The sequence below is a fragment of the Globicephala melas genome, chromosome 20 (genome assembly GCF_963455315.2).
Source record: "Globicephala melas chromosome 20, mGloMel1.2, whole genome shotgun sequence".
In the NCBI taxonomy this organism is placed as follows: domain Eukaryota; kingdom Metazoa; phylum Chordata; class Mammalia; order Artiodactyla; family Delphinidae; genus Globicephala; species Globicephala melas.
Window position 1 is genome coordinate 31,654,153 of NC_083333.1, and position 15,758 is coordinate 31,669,910.

Genomic DNA, 15,758 nt, shown 5'->3' on the forward strand with positions numbered 1-15,758 from the left:
ACCGCACTGACCATGCCACATACTGACTTCTCAGAAAGTAGGAAGCTGAGGCCTCCTGCTATAAGCAGCTTCCTCCTCTGGAGCTGTGAGTGTGCTGGTGTCACTCCAAACTCCACGCCTGGGAGTGCATGCTACAGCCATGGCTCTGGGCAGCCAGGTTATACTGGACTGTACAGGCTGAAGGAAGACTTGGTAGAGGAGGTGGCCTGATAATCCTGCTGGATTGTTCCACGTTTATCTTGAACCACAAACTAAATTGAAGGTAGGACAGCGGATCCCCCCCACACCCCACCCTCTCTCTAAGGCTGGATTTTAAAAATCCCTTTACTGTTTCATGATTCCTCTAAGGAGTGGACAAGGACACGGAGAAGAGGGTGGAGGGAAGATCCCCTGGTGGCATTAAAATGGCCTAAAGTCACCTCCCTTTGCAGGGCTCAGTCTCTCACTGGAAGAAATTTAATTCCTTAAGGCTGTGTTGGGTTTTCTTTGTTATTTTTTTGGCCACTCTGCACGGCATGTAGGATCTTAGTTTCCCATCCAGGGATTGAACCCGCGTCCCCTGCAGTGGAAGCGTGGGGTCCTAACCACTGGACCACCAGGGAAGTCCCTGTGTTGGGTTTTAAAATGAAAGATATTGCACCTGGCAGGTAAATGTGTTTTCTCAGGCCGTGTGATGACCCCACCCAGCGCGGTATTCTGTTGGTCTTTAGCGACTCCCTGTCACCTTGGGGCTGGCCCAGAATTCTGACGTGCACACCAGCGGGGTCCACAGGTCCCCACTCTGCTGGGCGCAGCCAAGCTCTGCTGGCATCCCCCCAAACCCTAAGCACTGCCTGAGCGCAAAGATGCTGGGGTTGAATGGCTGGGAGAAGCCAGCCCTGCAAGGGGCAGGCACTGCAGGAGGGGAACCCCAAGAAGGACAGAGCTTGCTGTTCCCAGCCCAGAGGAAGGACAGTGTGACTGGAGGGTGTGGGAAAGGAGGAAATGGTTGGAGAGGTGGGTGGGAGCCCTGGGCCCTTTTTTTTTTTTTTTTGCGGTTTGCGGGCCTCTCACCAATGCGGCCTCTCCCGCCACGGAGCACAGGCTCCAGACGCGCAGGCCCAGCGGCCACGGCTCACGGGCCCAGCCACTCCGCAGCACGAGGGATCCTCCCGGACCAGGGCACGAACCCGCGCCCCCTGCATCAGCAGGCGTACTCCCAACCACTACGCCACCAGGGAAGCCCCCTGGGCCCTTTTAATGTAACAATGATGCTCATCCTAACTGGCATTTGTAGCACCCCATGGGCCTGAGCTAGGCTCCTCACAAATGCTCTCAGGCAGGTGCTGGTTGGGAGCAGAGACGGCAGTGAGGAGTAAATAAGCTGATGTACATCAAGCACTTTTGCCCGGGGCCTGGAACACCAGCTTTTACTGTAATAGTAGTTCTCCAACAGCCCTAGGGCCGGATTACGAGCCTGACAGATGAGAAAACTGAGGTGCAGAGGCAGGCCGGGGCGGTGGCCTCTAGGTTTTCAGTGACCAACACAAGGCTGAGCGTGGGCCGCTGTGGTCACTTAATCCACACAAAGCCCCGATGCGATGCGGCAGGTGACCTCCACCTTGCATCCGAGTGGCTTGAAGCTCGGCTGAGTGACCAGCCTCGTCGTGTCCTCGGGGCCCCTCCCAGGCTGGCCGCTGGCTCGCAAGGTCCTGGACATTGTCCAAGGGGCTGGGGCTGGACTGGGGATGCGCGCGCCCGGGCTCGGCCCGCGGCGTGGGGGCGGCTGGGGTAGGCCCACGTGCGAACCCCAGCCTCTGCCCGGCCGGAATCAGGGCCCCTCCGCCTCCCGCCCCGCGCGCGCAGCGGCAGGAGGCGCCTCCTCTGCGGCGGATGACCTGGCCAGGCGCCGGGTCCACTGGGGGGCGCCACTCGACGGCCACACCCGAGCGAAACTCGCTGCGCCGGCCGAAGCGGGCAGAGGGGCGGGACCCAGGACGCGAGAAACGAAACCGCGCGGACTGGCGGCGGCGTGGGCGCGGGAGCGGCGCAGGTGCGAGGCGGCGGGCGGGGCGGGGATTCGCAGTTGCGAGGCCCGGGCGCAGGGACACCGGACGCGGGTCTTGGCGGGCGGAGGGCGGATTTACAGGGAGGGATGCCGGGTCCCGTGAGTGCGGGGCGCAAGTTCCCGTGGGTACGGGCTGTCTCACGGGTCGGAGTGCGGGTACCCTGGGTGCGAGAGGGTCCCACGGATCAGGGTCCCCGCCGGTCTGGGCCACGGTCGCGGAGGCCCGGCCCGAGGCGTTGCCGGGGAGCGCCGCTTGCGTCCTGATGCGCCTCGTCCAGCCGCCGTCCGCGCCGGGCCGCCCCTTCCTGCGGCGCTGAGTTTCGGTTTCGCCGCAGGTTCCCTGTCCAGCCCCGCCGCGCGGCACCGTGCGTACCCTGTTCTCCGGCCGCGCGCAGCAGGTGGGCCTGGCGGAGGCAGCGCGCTTTCCCCGGGCCCCAGCTACATTCCCGGGGGCCCAGCCTCGAGTGCGAAGGACCCCGTGCGAGGAAGCGCCGGTCGGGCTTTGAACCCGAGAGCGCTGCCCGGGGAGGGGGCGCGGCGGCGCATAATAGCGGACCGGGACGGGCAGACCTGGGGACCTCTACCCGGGAACGGAATCCTTCGCTTTCATTAATTGCAACAACGGAAAAGTGATGTTGCGAAAAATGCCCATATCTTTATTTCATGGTAACTTTTAGGAGAACGGAATCACTGCCCACATCACCGAGCCGCCCAGAGCGCAGGGTTCTCCCGACTTAGCAGGGGCTGCCTGTGGTCAGGGGCTAAAGGCCAGGTTGCCACCTCGCCGGTTTTGGCCTTGAGAGCCGCGACTGGGTCGCGGCCCTGGGGGAAGCCGGGGAGGGCTGAGAATGGGGGAGTGTGAGGATGGTGGGGGCCACCACCTGGTTTTCTTTGGTGATGGTTGGCGGAATGTGGCTGGAAAAAAGGGGAAGGGAAAAGTCAGGAAACTGATTGAATAGAGATGTGTTGGTGCCGGCCCTCGCGTTTGCCCTTAGGCCCCTGGTGCTGGCGAGAAACAATAGGACACTTGAGTGAGGAATTCTGATCCTTGCTGTGAGTTTTCTGGTCTGTGGGGAAGCAGAGCTTTCGGGAGAGGGAATACACCTTCAGACAGAGGCCTGGGCCCAGGGGAGTCATTGAGAGTATTTTAGTGAGAGAGTACCCAGACGACAGTGGTGGTTGCTTTAGGGTGGTTGATTTGGGGGGGGGGGGGCGTATGGAGGGGAGAGGGGAGAGGGGAGGTGGGAACCAAGGCCCCGAGGATAACTGTGCACACTGAGTGCTTTTGGTCAGGCCCTGCCCAGCCCTCGCCCCCACCCCCACCACCAAGAGCCCACCATCAGGGAGACCAAGCTGGTGGTGGCAGAGGGGCACCCATGCCGCAGATGAAGTGAAAATGAGAATGGGATGCAGGGGCGGGTAGAAGGGCTGAGGCAGAGAATCGCTGCTTGATGAGGGCCCTTTGGGTGCCCTCCCAGCTGGGGAAGGAGCTGACTTGACCACTGCTCCAGCAGAGTTCTTGGATCTGAAGCCAGCAGAAATGGGTGGCCGGTGAATCTTTGTTCCCCAAGAGCCAAGACGCCTGTCTCCACTCTCACCATGGATGCACTAAGTTGTCCCTGGAGGCTGGATGTTCTCGGCCTGAGTCCTGGCCTTGGCATGACCCTGACCTTGGTTTGCTGCCACTCCCACAGAAGGTGTTCTGAGGGCCAAATGGTCAATGAGAAGAGTGCAGGCTTAGCAGATGGCACTCCCTGTTATTAGAAATCTTGACCACTGGCCCCGTTATTAGGAATCCTGACTGCCAGCCCTATAGCCCTGGGCTGCCCTGTGCAGGCTGGTTCCTTTGGCAGGCTCTGACTCAGCCATTTGCCGCCAGCATTTCTGCAGTGAGGCACAGAGAGTCTGAGTCCCTTGCCTGGGGCACGCAGCAGGTATCCCCACCCCATGTCTTATCTCTGGGTTTTGCACAAGCTGTGTCTCTGCTTGCTCCGCCACTACCCCCAGTCTCCACTCACTTGGCTCAGCTGACCTGGCTGCCAGTCTCAGCTGGGCGGGGAAATTTTTAGACTCACTGAGTGATGGAGAGTTCAGGAAGCTGGGAGGAGCAAGCCTCGTGGGGGCAGCAGAAAAGGAAGTGGGGGCTGGCGCCACTCAGGGCTCAGACAAGGAGGGAGTTAGAGGGGGAGGTTGGGATGAGGCAGGCTGGAGCGCCTCAGGGGCAGTGATCAGGCTGGTTTTCAGTTGAGCAAGGAGAACTTCTAGGCCGCTGCCAATTTCACTTTCCCAGAAAATGAAACTGAAGCAAGGCTGTGGTCATATGACAGGTGGTGGGGTATAAAACTGGCTGCCTCGGGACTCTTGCTTCCAGATCTGCAGAGGCATGCCAGCCTCAGGAATTCCCCTCCCTGGAGGTATGGAGTGTCCTTCCTGCCGGCATATCTCCAAAGAGGAAGCCCCGAAGTTCTGCAGCCAGTGTGGACAGAAGCTGCTTCCTGCAGCCCCTGTACCAGGTAAGGCCCTGATGCGGCTGGGAGCTCAGTGGAGCTGGTGGTAGTGGGGCAGTCAGCTAAGTCCCACCTCCCTCCCTAGAAATGGAGACCTTGGCCAGCAGACAACCCAGGCCAGCAGTGACGTCTTCTATGGCTAAAGAGCTCTTTCTAGAAGAAGCACTATTCTTAGAAATACAGTTTTATCTGGCCCTTTGCTGGAGGCATCTGTCACTTTTTAAAGAATCTTAGTTTCATTTCTTGGAGAGAACTTGGGGTTTTCCTTCTCCCTTGGGAGTGGGAAGTATTGGGCTGAGCTGAGGAGTCTTAGAGGATTTCAGAGGATGCTGCATAGTAGCGGTATCCTAGGCCCACTTGGTGGGGGAAGGGTCCCCACAGCTTGCATAGGCCCCTTCCTGGTGAGGGGCGGCTGGTAGGTGCATGAAGGTAGAACCGTGTCAGGTGGGCCTCACCTGTGGACTCTGGTCGGTCCTGGATTCTCTCGGTGTCCTGGGCCTTGGACTGTCTCCCTGCCCCGCCTAGTACATACTAGGCATGCTCTGAGCGCAGGACTTTTGCACTGCCTTTTCGCTCTGCCTGGAAAACACCTTTCCTCAGAGGGCAGCACATCTCCCCCATACCCTCCTTCCAGTCTTTGCTCAACTGTCTCCTTTCTTCTGGAGGCCCACTCTGACCACCCAGTTGAAAACTGTGCTCACCCCTCCCCTTCGCTCTGAATTGCACTTCCCCAGGCTCTTTGTCCTGGTAGCACTTGGACCATACCAGGGTGGGGCTTCAGAGACATTTGCTCTCTTGTTCACTGCTTTATCCCAAGTCTCTTGTATGCTCCCTGGAACACAATAGGTGCTCAATAAATAATTGCTGAATGAACCAAAGAAGGTGCACTTTGAGGCAGGGATGAGATGGACACCCCCAGTTCTTTGGTTGATCCTGTTTCTGCTGTATTTGTACAAAGTGCTCATGTTACAGATGCTTTCTTTGGACTGTAAGAGGTATGGAGAGGTGGCCGCTTTTTGTTGTCAGTTTTTTATTGATTTTCTTTTGCTTCTAACCCTTTGGGAGGAGCTTGGTGGGCAGCTGAGTGTCCACTCTTATCATTGATTCCTGGTCCAGATAGTGAATCATAGCATGGCTGAACTCTTGGTGTCCAGGCAGAATTTCCCACCTGCCAGGGCTCCCCACCCTGGTCACTAGAACATCTGCCTGACTAGGGGGCCTTGGGAGGAGGGGTCTTTGGGACCTCAGAGACTAAAAACACAAATAAAACCAATCAGCTAACTTATGATTTGCCCGATCCTGTGCTAAATATTGAGGGAGGAGCTATCATCAATCCCCATTTTAGAGATGTCAAGACTGAAGCACAGAGAGGCTAAGTAACTTGCCCAGAGTTACACAGCTAGCAACTGGCAGAGAAGGGATTTTTGAACTGAGGAGCCAGAACCAGTACCCTGGAAGGAAGCTGTGGTTGAGGTCTTACTGGCCTAGCATGGTCGGGGAGGAAGTTTTCCTCTACCCTTCTAGGTCCTTCTGGTTTGTCTAAGAATTAAATTGACATGAGACAGATTAATGGGAGAAAATCAGAACTTCATTTGAGTCTCATGTCCTGTGCCTGGCACCTCCTGAGACTGATCCCTTTGGGAAGCCCTCCAGGAAAGCTTGCTGTCCCCCCACCACCCTTTAATTTTGTGTGAGGGGCTTTCCCAGGGCTGCTGAGAGCAACTGATGTGTTTTCCAACAGAATAGGGAAAAAAGCCTTGTCAGAGAACCCTGGTCACCTTCTAGTGTCCTGCCTGTCCAGGCAGGTAGGGAGAGCAGGCAAGGCAGCTGTCCACCTCGGCCCAGTCAGAGGTCACTCCAGGGCCCCCAACCATTAGCAGGGAATGGTCACTACCAAGATGGACAGCCCACACCTCGATGCTTGGCGTCTCTGCCAGCTCCGGGGGCAAAGGCTTTGAGAGCTGTTGGGGGTTTGCTGGCTTCTGGGCTGCCTGCTTATCCTCTGTGAGCACAATGAGTGCTGGACAGGGCCATTGTCCTTAGGGCTGGCTTGCTGGGGGCGGTCCCTTACCTGTCACGGGGGGTGGGGGTTAGGGACCAGGCCCTGGTCACTCAGTGTGGGTCACACAATAGGGCTGAGGACCCAGGTGTTGAATGGTGAGTCCTGCCTCCAACCCACACCCACTTCTTGCCTACCGACTTCTCTGCTTACTATTTACAGGAATGGAAACTGAAACCAAAATGTTGGGAGGCTTGGGTGAGCTGCAGGAGTCATTTCCACCTTTCAGCCACTTGTAGGTCTGCCAGGCCACCCAGCCTGTGAGCCCTGGGCATCCTGGACGCTGGGCTCCCTCTGGTGCTGCAGGTGGGGCCCGTTCCTCTGGAACTTGAGCAAGGTTGGGATCCATGGAGCCAGGAGAGGCTGCAGTGCAGGTGCCAGAGTTGCCAGGACACCTGGGTCTGGGCGGTGGGGGGAGTGGGAGGCCACGCAGATAAAGGCGTGGAAGGGGAGTGTGTGGAGAGTTCCAGGCCACCCTGGGCGTAGGTGGAGGGCGGCTGGCTTTGCCAGGGGTGATGTTGGTGCAGTCTGATGGTAGAGCAGGGGTGATGTTCATCTGGTCCTATGGTGGAGGGCTTCCAGTGCCAGTAGGTTCAGCGGGGCAGGGGGTAGGGGGTGGTCAGGAGCGCCTCCCCCACCCCAAGTCACCCCTGTTCTGGTAGGTGCCCCAGGGAATCCAGGTGGGACTTCCTCCTTGAGTGCTAGAAGGTTATTTTTGCAGGGGCAGGGGAAGTTCTGGGAAATGCATTTTTTTCTTTTATTTTCTGCATTTCCAAGTTTTTCCTGTCGATGGTTTTTTTTTTTTTAATTTTTATTTATTTATTTTTGGCTGTGTTGGGTCTTCATTGCTACGCGCTGGCTTTCTCTAGTTGCAGCCAGTGGGGGCTACTCTTTGTTACGGTGCGCGGGCTTCTCATTGCAGTGACTGCTCTTGTTGCAGAGCACGGGCTCTAGGCGCACGGGCTCAGTAGCTGTGGCACACGGGCTTAGTTGCTCCGTGGCATCTTCCCGGACCAGGGCTTGAACGCGTGTCCCCTGCGTTGGCAGGTGGATTCTTAACCACTGCGCCACCAGGGAAGCCCCGTCGCTGTTTTTATAATGGAAAAAAGTAAGATAAGCAGGCTGAGACCCCTTAGGAGTCCAGGAGGGACTGGGGGCTGCTGGGGGAGCTCTGGAGGCAGCTGCGGTGGGCGAGGGGTGGCCCCAGGGTTTGGATGTAGCTGTGAAGGCCTCACTGGTCAGGGAAAGAGCTGCCCGCCTGCCAGCACTTGTGGGTCCACTGATGCGGCCACTTGATTTCTGTGGCTGCCTGCACTGGCCTTTGAGTTTGTGCTGCAGGGAAGGATAACATTTCCCTCTTCCCTCCTAAATTCTTTGGCTGGTCTAACACTTAAATTCATAAGAGACAGATTAATATTTCATGTGTACGGGAGCCCATAAAAATAGGAGACCCAAAAGGCAGCCAGGTAATTGAAGCTTCTGTAACACCCTTACTTAAGGAGAGGGGTAGGATCTGGGGCTGCAAAGAGGAGGGCTTTTCACAGCAAGGCAGAGGAGAAGTTTGGAAAATAGAGGTTGCTCTATTATGCAGATAAGTTTTTTGGTAAATGGTAACTATAGTAATGGCTCTCTTCCTGGTATAGACCAGGGTATAGACCTAATTTAGGTATAGACCTAAATTTTTTTGTAAATTTAGGCCGTTGAGGGGGAGGCCAAGAGTTTTTCTTGAATCTGCTTAGTTTTAATTGTCTTTAGCACAAAATAATCCTCGTGCCAAAGTGACATATTTGGGGTGGGAAATTCTGCTCCCCTTCAATGCCCACCACACCTGACCCAGGGGCTGCCTGGTGGTGAGAGGAGTGCATGGGCTGAGAGAGTTGTGTTTTTCTATGTGGTGGTTTTAATTTTTTTAAATTGTGATAAAATATTTAAAACGATGATGGAAGGGATTTTCACAAACTGAAGTATGGGGAAGTCGTTTGGGCTTATACATGATTCAGCCTGAACTTTGTGTGAACTGGAACAGCCTGACTCATGGCCTGTCAAACATACCTCACACATGTGCTTTAACCATTAGCGACTCCACTTTGAAGATAAGGATAAATGCCTCCCTTGCTGTGGCGTCCACATCAGCACCCCCACCCCCATATTTAAGATTCACTTCCTAGACACCGGGGTCATACTGCCTTGCAGTGTACGTGCTAACCTACTTCATCTGAAACTTTGAAGGGATGTATCCCTGTCACGTTTGGTGTGTGTTCTTTGTTCTGACAAGATATAAAACTTCTGAAAACTGTGCTTCGATGGAGCAGTTCCTCAGAACTACTGAGAGGCTGTCCTGGGCTATAGTCCTCAGTTTTGGTCAAATAAAACTCTCTTCTGTTTCTTATTATAGATTGATTATTTGCATTGACACACAAAATTTACCATTTTAACCACGTTTACGTGGACAGTTCAGTGGCATTAGGCACATTCACGATGTTGTACAGCCATCACCACCATCCATCTCCAGAACTTCTTCCTCTTTTCAAACTGAAACTCTGTCCCTATTAGACACTAACTGCCCCTCCCCCTCCCCCAACCCTTGGCATCTGGCTTCCTACTTTCTGTCTCTATGACTTCTGCTGCTCTAGGGACCTCATATAAAAGCTTGAGGCATGCAGTACTTTCTTTAGCCTTCAGGACAAGGCAGCTGCAGCCCCTGTTTTCCAGCTGAGGGAGGGGTGGGGATTGCTGAGGGTGGCAGACCCAGAGCTGCTGTCGGGGCTCATTTGGGAGCCTAGGCATGGAGTCTGTGCAGCTGACTGATTTAGGTTGAACTAATTTTGTAGCAGTGATTTGGGGTTGCCTGTGAGGTCCCTGCCCTTCTCCCCTATTCATGTGGTAATCAGCCATTGACTTGATTTGGGGATCTGTCTGAAGGGGAGCTCAGACCCTCTTAGCCCTCTCTGGATACCTGTGTGTCTGTTACCTGCAGGCACACCTGTCTGCAGGGGCGCTGCAATAGGAGGTCATGCTGCCCAGCGTGCATGTACCTGGTGAGCCCATGCTTCATGGGGCAGGGACAGGAATTTGCTCTGATTCAGCCACAGTCCTGGGGGAAGGACCGTGGCCCTAGCGCTGTCCCCGGGGCCTATCCTCGCCTCTGAGCCTGGGTTCAAGCCCTGCCCGCCCCCTTGCCAGCTGGGGGCCTGAGCAAGTCACAGTGTGGCTGTGAGTACTTGACGGGTTAGCACGCAGAGTATCGAGTAGATGCTAGTTAAGTTTTGCTCCTACTGAGTCCAGCTAGTTTCTTTTTTATTTTGATGATTGTAGACGAAGTACCTGCTGGTGCAAATGACCAGCATGTTACAGGAGGATATAAAAAATGGTAAAGCCCCCTCAGCTTACCCCCAGCCCAGGCCCTTCACATCCCTCATTAACACAACACCATTAACTGTTTGGTGTGTCGCCTTCCAGATGTTTCCTCCGCGTGGAAACATGCACACACGCACATGCGTTTCTATAAGCTGGTGCACTCTGCTTCCCCCATGTGGCACCGCTCCGTGGCCTCTAGTTGAGACCGGTCTCAGCTCTGCCACACAGCAGCCAGCCCCGTCCTGGACTCCTGTTCTTTTGCTACAGATGCACAGGGCTGGGCTGGATCCTTGCACGGGATCTGCCCTGAGGCCAGTCTGTCTGGAGGACAAGCTCCAAGGAGCGGCCTGCTGGCCCCCAAGGGCCGGTGCATTTACAATGGAAACCTTCAAAATCTCCCCCACACAAGGCTTCTTCCGGCCCCTCTTGTCTGCAGGGTCTCCAAGGTTTCATTTCCAGCCATACCCTGTCTAGGTTTGGGCCAGTCAGATGGGTAGAAACGGGTACCTCTTGGGTTCCACTGTCACTTCCTTCATTGGTAGGGAAACTAAGGGTTAAGAGCTCACTTATAATTCTTTTTCTTTGAACTGCCTCTTTTCTTTTGGGAAGATCCCTTTCTTCCTTTTTTAGGTTATTCTTACTGATTTTCACAGTCACTGGGGCTGTTTATATTGGAGGCAACTGGAAACCCAGCTCCCTGCTTCCTCGGCAGGAGTACACTGGGCCGCACACGCTCTGTGTCCAGACCGAGAGGGTCAGGTCTATGCACAGCTCTGCATCTTTCTCAGGTCCTGACAGCCCTGCTTTGTCCTTATGCTGCTGCCCTCATGGAGGCAGACTGGTCGTTTTCAAGCATAGGGTCTATTTGTCTGACTGGGAAGAAGGAGTTGATGAGTTCGAAACCCCAGTAACCAGCCCTGGACCCCTGCTATACTTCTGCCAATCACTGGGGCCACGGAAATGCCAGGTTCTGATTGGATCAGGCTAATGGGGGGCCACCCCCCGCAGTGGAGGCTGGGGGAAGAGAGAGGAGGTCAGGATGCCCACAGTTTATCATCAAAGGACAGTGGCCCCGGGCTGTCGTGTGTTACAAATACTCTCCCAGCTTTATTTAGTTCTTTGGCCTTAAGGTTCAGAGTGTGTTTTTAGTTGTTTAATGTATTTGTTAGAAATTCTGATTCCTGTTAATTGAAATCATGCAGCAAAGGCTCCTGAGGGGCTTTATGTTCCAGGCGCTGGGGACTCCAAGAACAAGGCCACTGGTCCCTGCCTTCCAGAACTTACAGAGGAGGGCAGTGATACGACTGGGCACCGGGAGAGGGGAGTGGAAGGCGCTTTTGGAAGTTCACCCTCCTCCCCGCGTGGGCCTGGGGCCTTGGGGATCAGTCTAAGGGAGTCTTCCTGGCAGAAAACCATCTGGAGTGTGTGTGTCTCTGGGGGGGGCGTCGAGACCCAGATTTGAAAATAGGTCCCCTGAAGGATTCAGTGTGTGTGTGGGGTCACTGTATCAGGCTCTTGGTGCTGTGGGTGTCAGCTCTAAATGGGTGTGAATTTGGAGACAGACCAACCCCCAGGACACACGGATGGATGAGTACAGGGAGGTGTTGGGAGACCCCTGGGCCCTGCTGGGAGACGGGCTGGGAAGGGGGAGCCCGCCCCTGGGGAGAGAGGGGGGCTGCTTTTGGGAGGGAGGGCCGGGCGGCAGTCCCGGTTTGGAGCTCTGTAGAGTTTGAGGTGTCGCTGAGACATCAGGGTCTGGGGCTGTGCTGATGCAGACACAAGGAGGCACTGGACTGTGCTCTCTTGCTGGGCTGGGGCCAGGGTCCTGGGTCCCTCTTGCCCACCAGACAGCAGAAATTGTACCAGGCTTGCCTCACCACACGCAGGGCAGGATCTCGAGTGGGGAGAGGGCTAATCTTGGACAACGCTCGTGGGAGGAGTCCAAGTTTTCCTTCGTGACGTTCACTTGTTTTTCCGAGATGTGACCCATGTGCGTCTGCCTTTGTAGATTCTGAGAACAGCCTCGAGGCGACATCGGCCCCGGAGGGAGAAATGGAGTGTGGACAAGAGCTGAGGGAGGACAGCAGCCTTTTCTTGTCGCTGGGCTCAGGTGATTTGCAAGAAAACCCAGATGAGCCCTGTTCGGACATCTCCTGGCAAATGCAGAGAGTGAGTGCCTGGCCCCTGGGGAAGTGGGTCTGGGAGGAATGGTTCTGCCCATCCACCTGCTCTGCAAGGATGCTGTTTCTTGCTGTGGTTTCATCAGTGGCTGAACAAGGTCCCGCATGTCCCCACAGCATCCTCTCCGGGAAAACGTTATTACTCTGATGTGCAGCCCGTTGGCCCCTGCATGCTGGGCTGTGCCAGAGCCGCCCCTTCTGTGCCTGATTCATCGCAGGGTCTCTGGTTTCCCATCCCCCTTCCTTTTCCTCCCACCATATACCCAGCACATCGTGTCTCCCAGATGCTGTGCTTGGGCTGGGGCTGGGTGCCTGAGCTTCTGCCACGTGGGTATCTGGCTCTTCTCTGGGCGTTTTGCATGGACCATGCAGTCCATAAGGTGCCTCCAGGCTCTGAGGAAAGGGGGGTGCTCGGGAAATGCCACCAGTTACCCAGACGTTCTTCCTTGAAGGGGAAGCCAAGCTGTCTGCTCTCCTTGTAAGTGTCAGACCCCGAGAGAGCGTCTCCTGAGTAAGTGACCAGACTGGAGTCCAGGCGAGGCTTGCAGAGAGTTACCTGGGCAGATTCAGGGAGAATGATGGGGGAGAGCTCCCCACGCTGAAGTCTAGCCTGTCCAGATGCAGACAGCCGGGTCTGTTCCCAGGTTTCTTACAGGACTGGGAGGGACATTGTCTCTCTGCCTGGTGGGGGCTGGTTTCTTGTCTGGTCCTCAGTTGTTCTTTGTGGTCAGACAGTGTGGGAGGTACTGCAGCTGGCAGTGTTGCAGCCCTTTGTGAGTGTGTGTGTGCATGCATGTGTGAGCAAATGTGTGTACATAGTATATGTGTATGCACTCGTATGAGAATGCGTGTGTGGTATATGCGTGTGTGTGAGTGTGTGGGGTAGTTGTGATGTGTATATGTGAGTGTATCCTTCCCCTTGGACAATAATCCTGTCCAAAGCAGGATGGCCAGCTCCCATCCTGGGCCACGTCGGACACTGAAATTTGGGGTAAACGGTTTTTTTTTTTTTTTAAATAAATTTATTTATTTATTTTTGGCTGCGTTGGGTCTTCGTTGCTGTGTGCAGACGTTCTCTAGTTGGAGTGAGCGGGGGCTACTCTTTATTGCGGTGCGCGGGCTTCTCATTGCAGTGGTTTCTCTTGTGGAGCACGGGCTCTAGGCATGGGGCTTCAGTAGTTGTGGTGTGTGGGCTCAGTAGTTGTGGCACACAGGCTCACTGTTGTGGCATGTGGGCTCTAGAGTGCAGGCTCAGCAGTTGTGGCGCACGGACTTAGTTGCTCCATGGCATGTGGGATCTTCCCAGATCAGGGTTTGAACCTGTGTCCCCTGCATTGGCAGGTGTATTCTTAACCACTGTGCCACCAGGGAAGTCCCTTGGGTACACTCTTAAAGTGAGTATCAAGAAACACACACCATTAGGAAGTAAGTGTATGACACTGTGATTGAAAATGGTATTGAGCCCAGCAGGATTAGGGCTTTTTTTTCTAACCTTGACTGAGTAAGTTTAAGCTTCTCTTGGAAGAAAAAATGAGCAGGAATAACCAAGAAAATTTTTAAAAAGAAAAGCCTTGAGTGGGACTTGATGTATTAGATGAACAAAAACATGTTTCAAAGCCAGTCATTAAAACAGCGAATCTTGGGGCTTCCCTGGTGGCGCAGTGGTTGAGAGTCCGCCTGCCGATGCAGGGGACACGGGTTCGTGCCCCAGTCCGGGAAGATCCCACATGCCCTGGAGCAGCTGCACCCATGAGCCATGGCGTCCGGAGCCTGTGCTCCGCAATGGGAGAGACCACAACAGTGAGAGGCCCGCGTACCACACACACACACACACACAAAAACAAAACAGTGAATCTTGGGAGGAGTCAATGTACCTGAATAGCTAATCCAGAAACAAACCCTAATGTGTATAAAAACAGTTGGAGAAAATATACATAAATATTTATCTGACCCATGGATGGGGAAAGATTTTCTAGTAATTAAAGCAAAGGTGAAAAATACAAATAAAAGATTGGTATATGTGACTCCAGAAAAAGTCTTAAAAGAATTAAAAACCTCATATCATGAGTACAAATGAAGGGCAAACAGTTTAGGAAAAATACGTATTTACGTACTTGTATATACATAAAAAGATTTATATTTACATAACATTTTTTTTTTAGCAAAGAGTGAGTTGCCTCAATATGTCAAAAGCTCTTCGAAATCAAGTAGAAAACAGTAACCAACCCGATAGAAAGATGGGCCAACAATAGATATAGTCCACAATAGAGAAGATAGAAATGGCCATTAAACGTATAACTGTCCCACCTCTGAATCAAACACTCAAAAGAGTTGCAAGGTTTTGTATTAAACCTATCAAACGAACAAATTGACTAAAAGTCAGCATTTGCAGCGATGGGGCAGTTTTCTCCCTGCAGGTGAGAGTAATGTGGTGGGACCCCCTGTGAGGCAGGTGCCCCCTGCTCTTCTGCTTCTCTACTGTCATTGTCAGAAAATAACCTCAGGCATGTGAGATTTCATTTGAAGATTTTATCACAGCCTTAGTGTTTTATGGCCAAATGTTGGAGTCCACCTGAATATTCCACCCTGGGGAGTGTCATTTGTATCATCCTTATGGCAGAAAGTACTGTGGCTTCCAACTGTTATTACTGTCAAAGATTAAAGATATGAAGGAATTCTTGTAATCAAATCGGATAGATAAATAAAAAGATAAAGGACAACGTATAGTAGAGTGATATCAGCAAAAATGGCAGAGAAGGGAACTCCGAGGGCCTGTCCCCTCAGAGAAACACCCCAGTAAGTGAGAACTGTAAGAATAAACTTTACTGGAACTCTGGAAAGTAGTCTGAGGTTTGCAGTAACCAAGTGAGCGCAGAATCAAGAAAAAGGGGCTTAACCTGGTAGCAGAGCTTTGTGGTGCCGTAGCTCAACCTTAACTCAGCCATGCCCTCCTCTCCCGCGTGCTGGTGGTCTGAGGATGACAGCCTCGTTCTGATGTTCTGCTGTGGGCTCCCTGTTCTGGAGGGGGCCGAGCAGACCTGTCCCCAAGGAAGTATGTTGTGGCCTGTCTGGGAGTTCCCAGAAGGAATAACACAGGGCACTTGCCTTTTTTACACCTGACTTGGAACTAACTCTCTAAGGGTGGAAAAGCAGCTGTGCAGAGGGTGTTCCTCAAAAGCATTGAAGGCAGATGGAAAGGTGCTACCTGCGCTCCCCCCACCCCGGGTGGAAGGTTCCAGCTGGGGTCACCAGCAGATGTGCTGGAAGCCTGGAGTAAAAAGCCTGAGAAGAAGGTTCCTCTGGGGAATAAGATTTTGAAACAGCTACCAGGATTGGTGAGGAATCTGGAGAAAGCCACGCAGGTGCCCAGAGCTCACCCAGGGGCTGGGTACGGGGTTCCTCCTGGTGGGACGAGAATGATGGAGTTACATGGAGGCGTTGGCCATACAGTACTAAATGCCACTGAGTTGTGCACTTTAAAGTGGTTAACTTTAGGTTATGTTATGATCTTCACCTCGATATAAGAAAACTGTGTAATATTGTCATAGAAGGGGATTTAAAAACAAAAGCCTGAATGCACACTTACCCACACAGGAGAAGCCAGATGC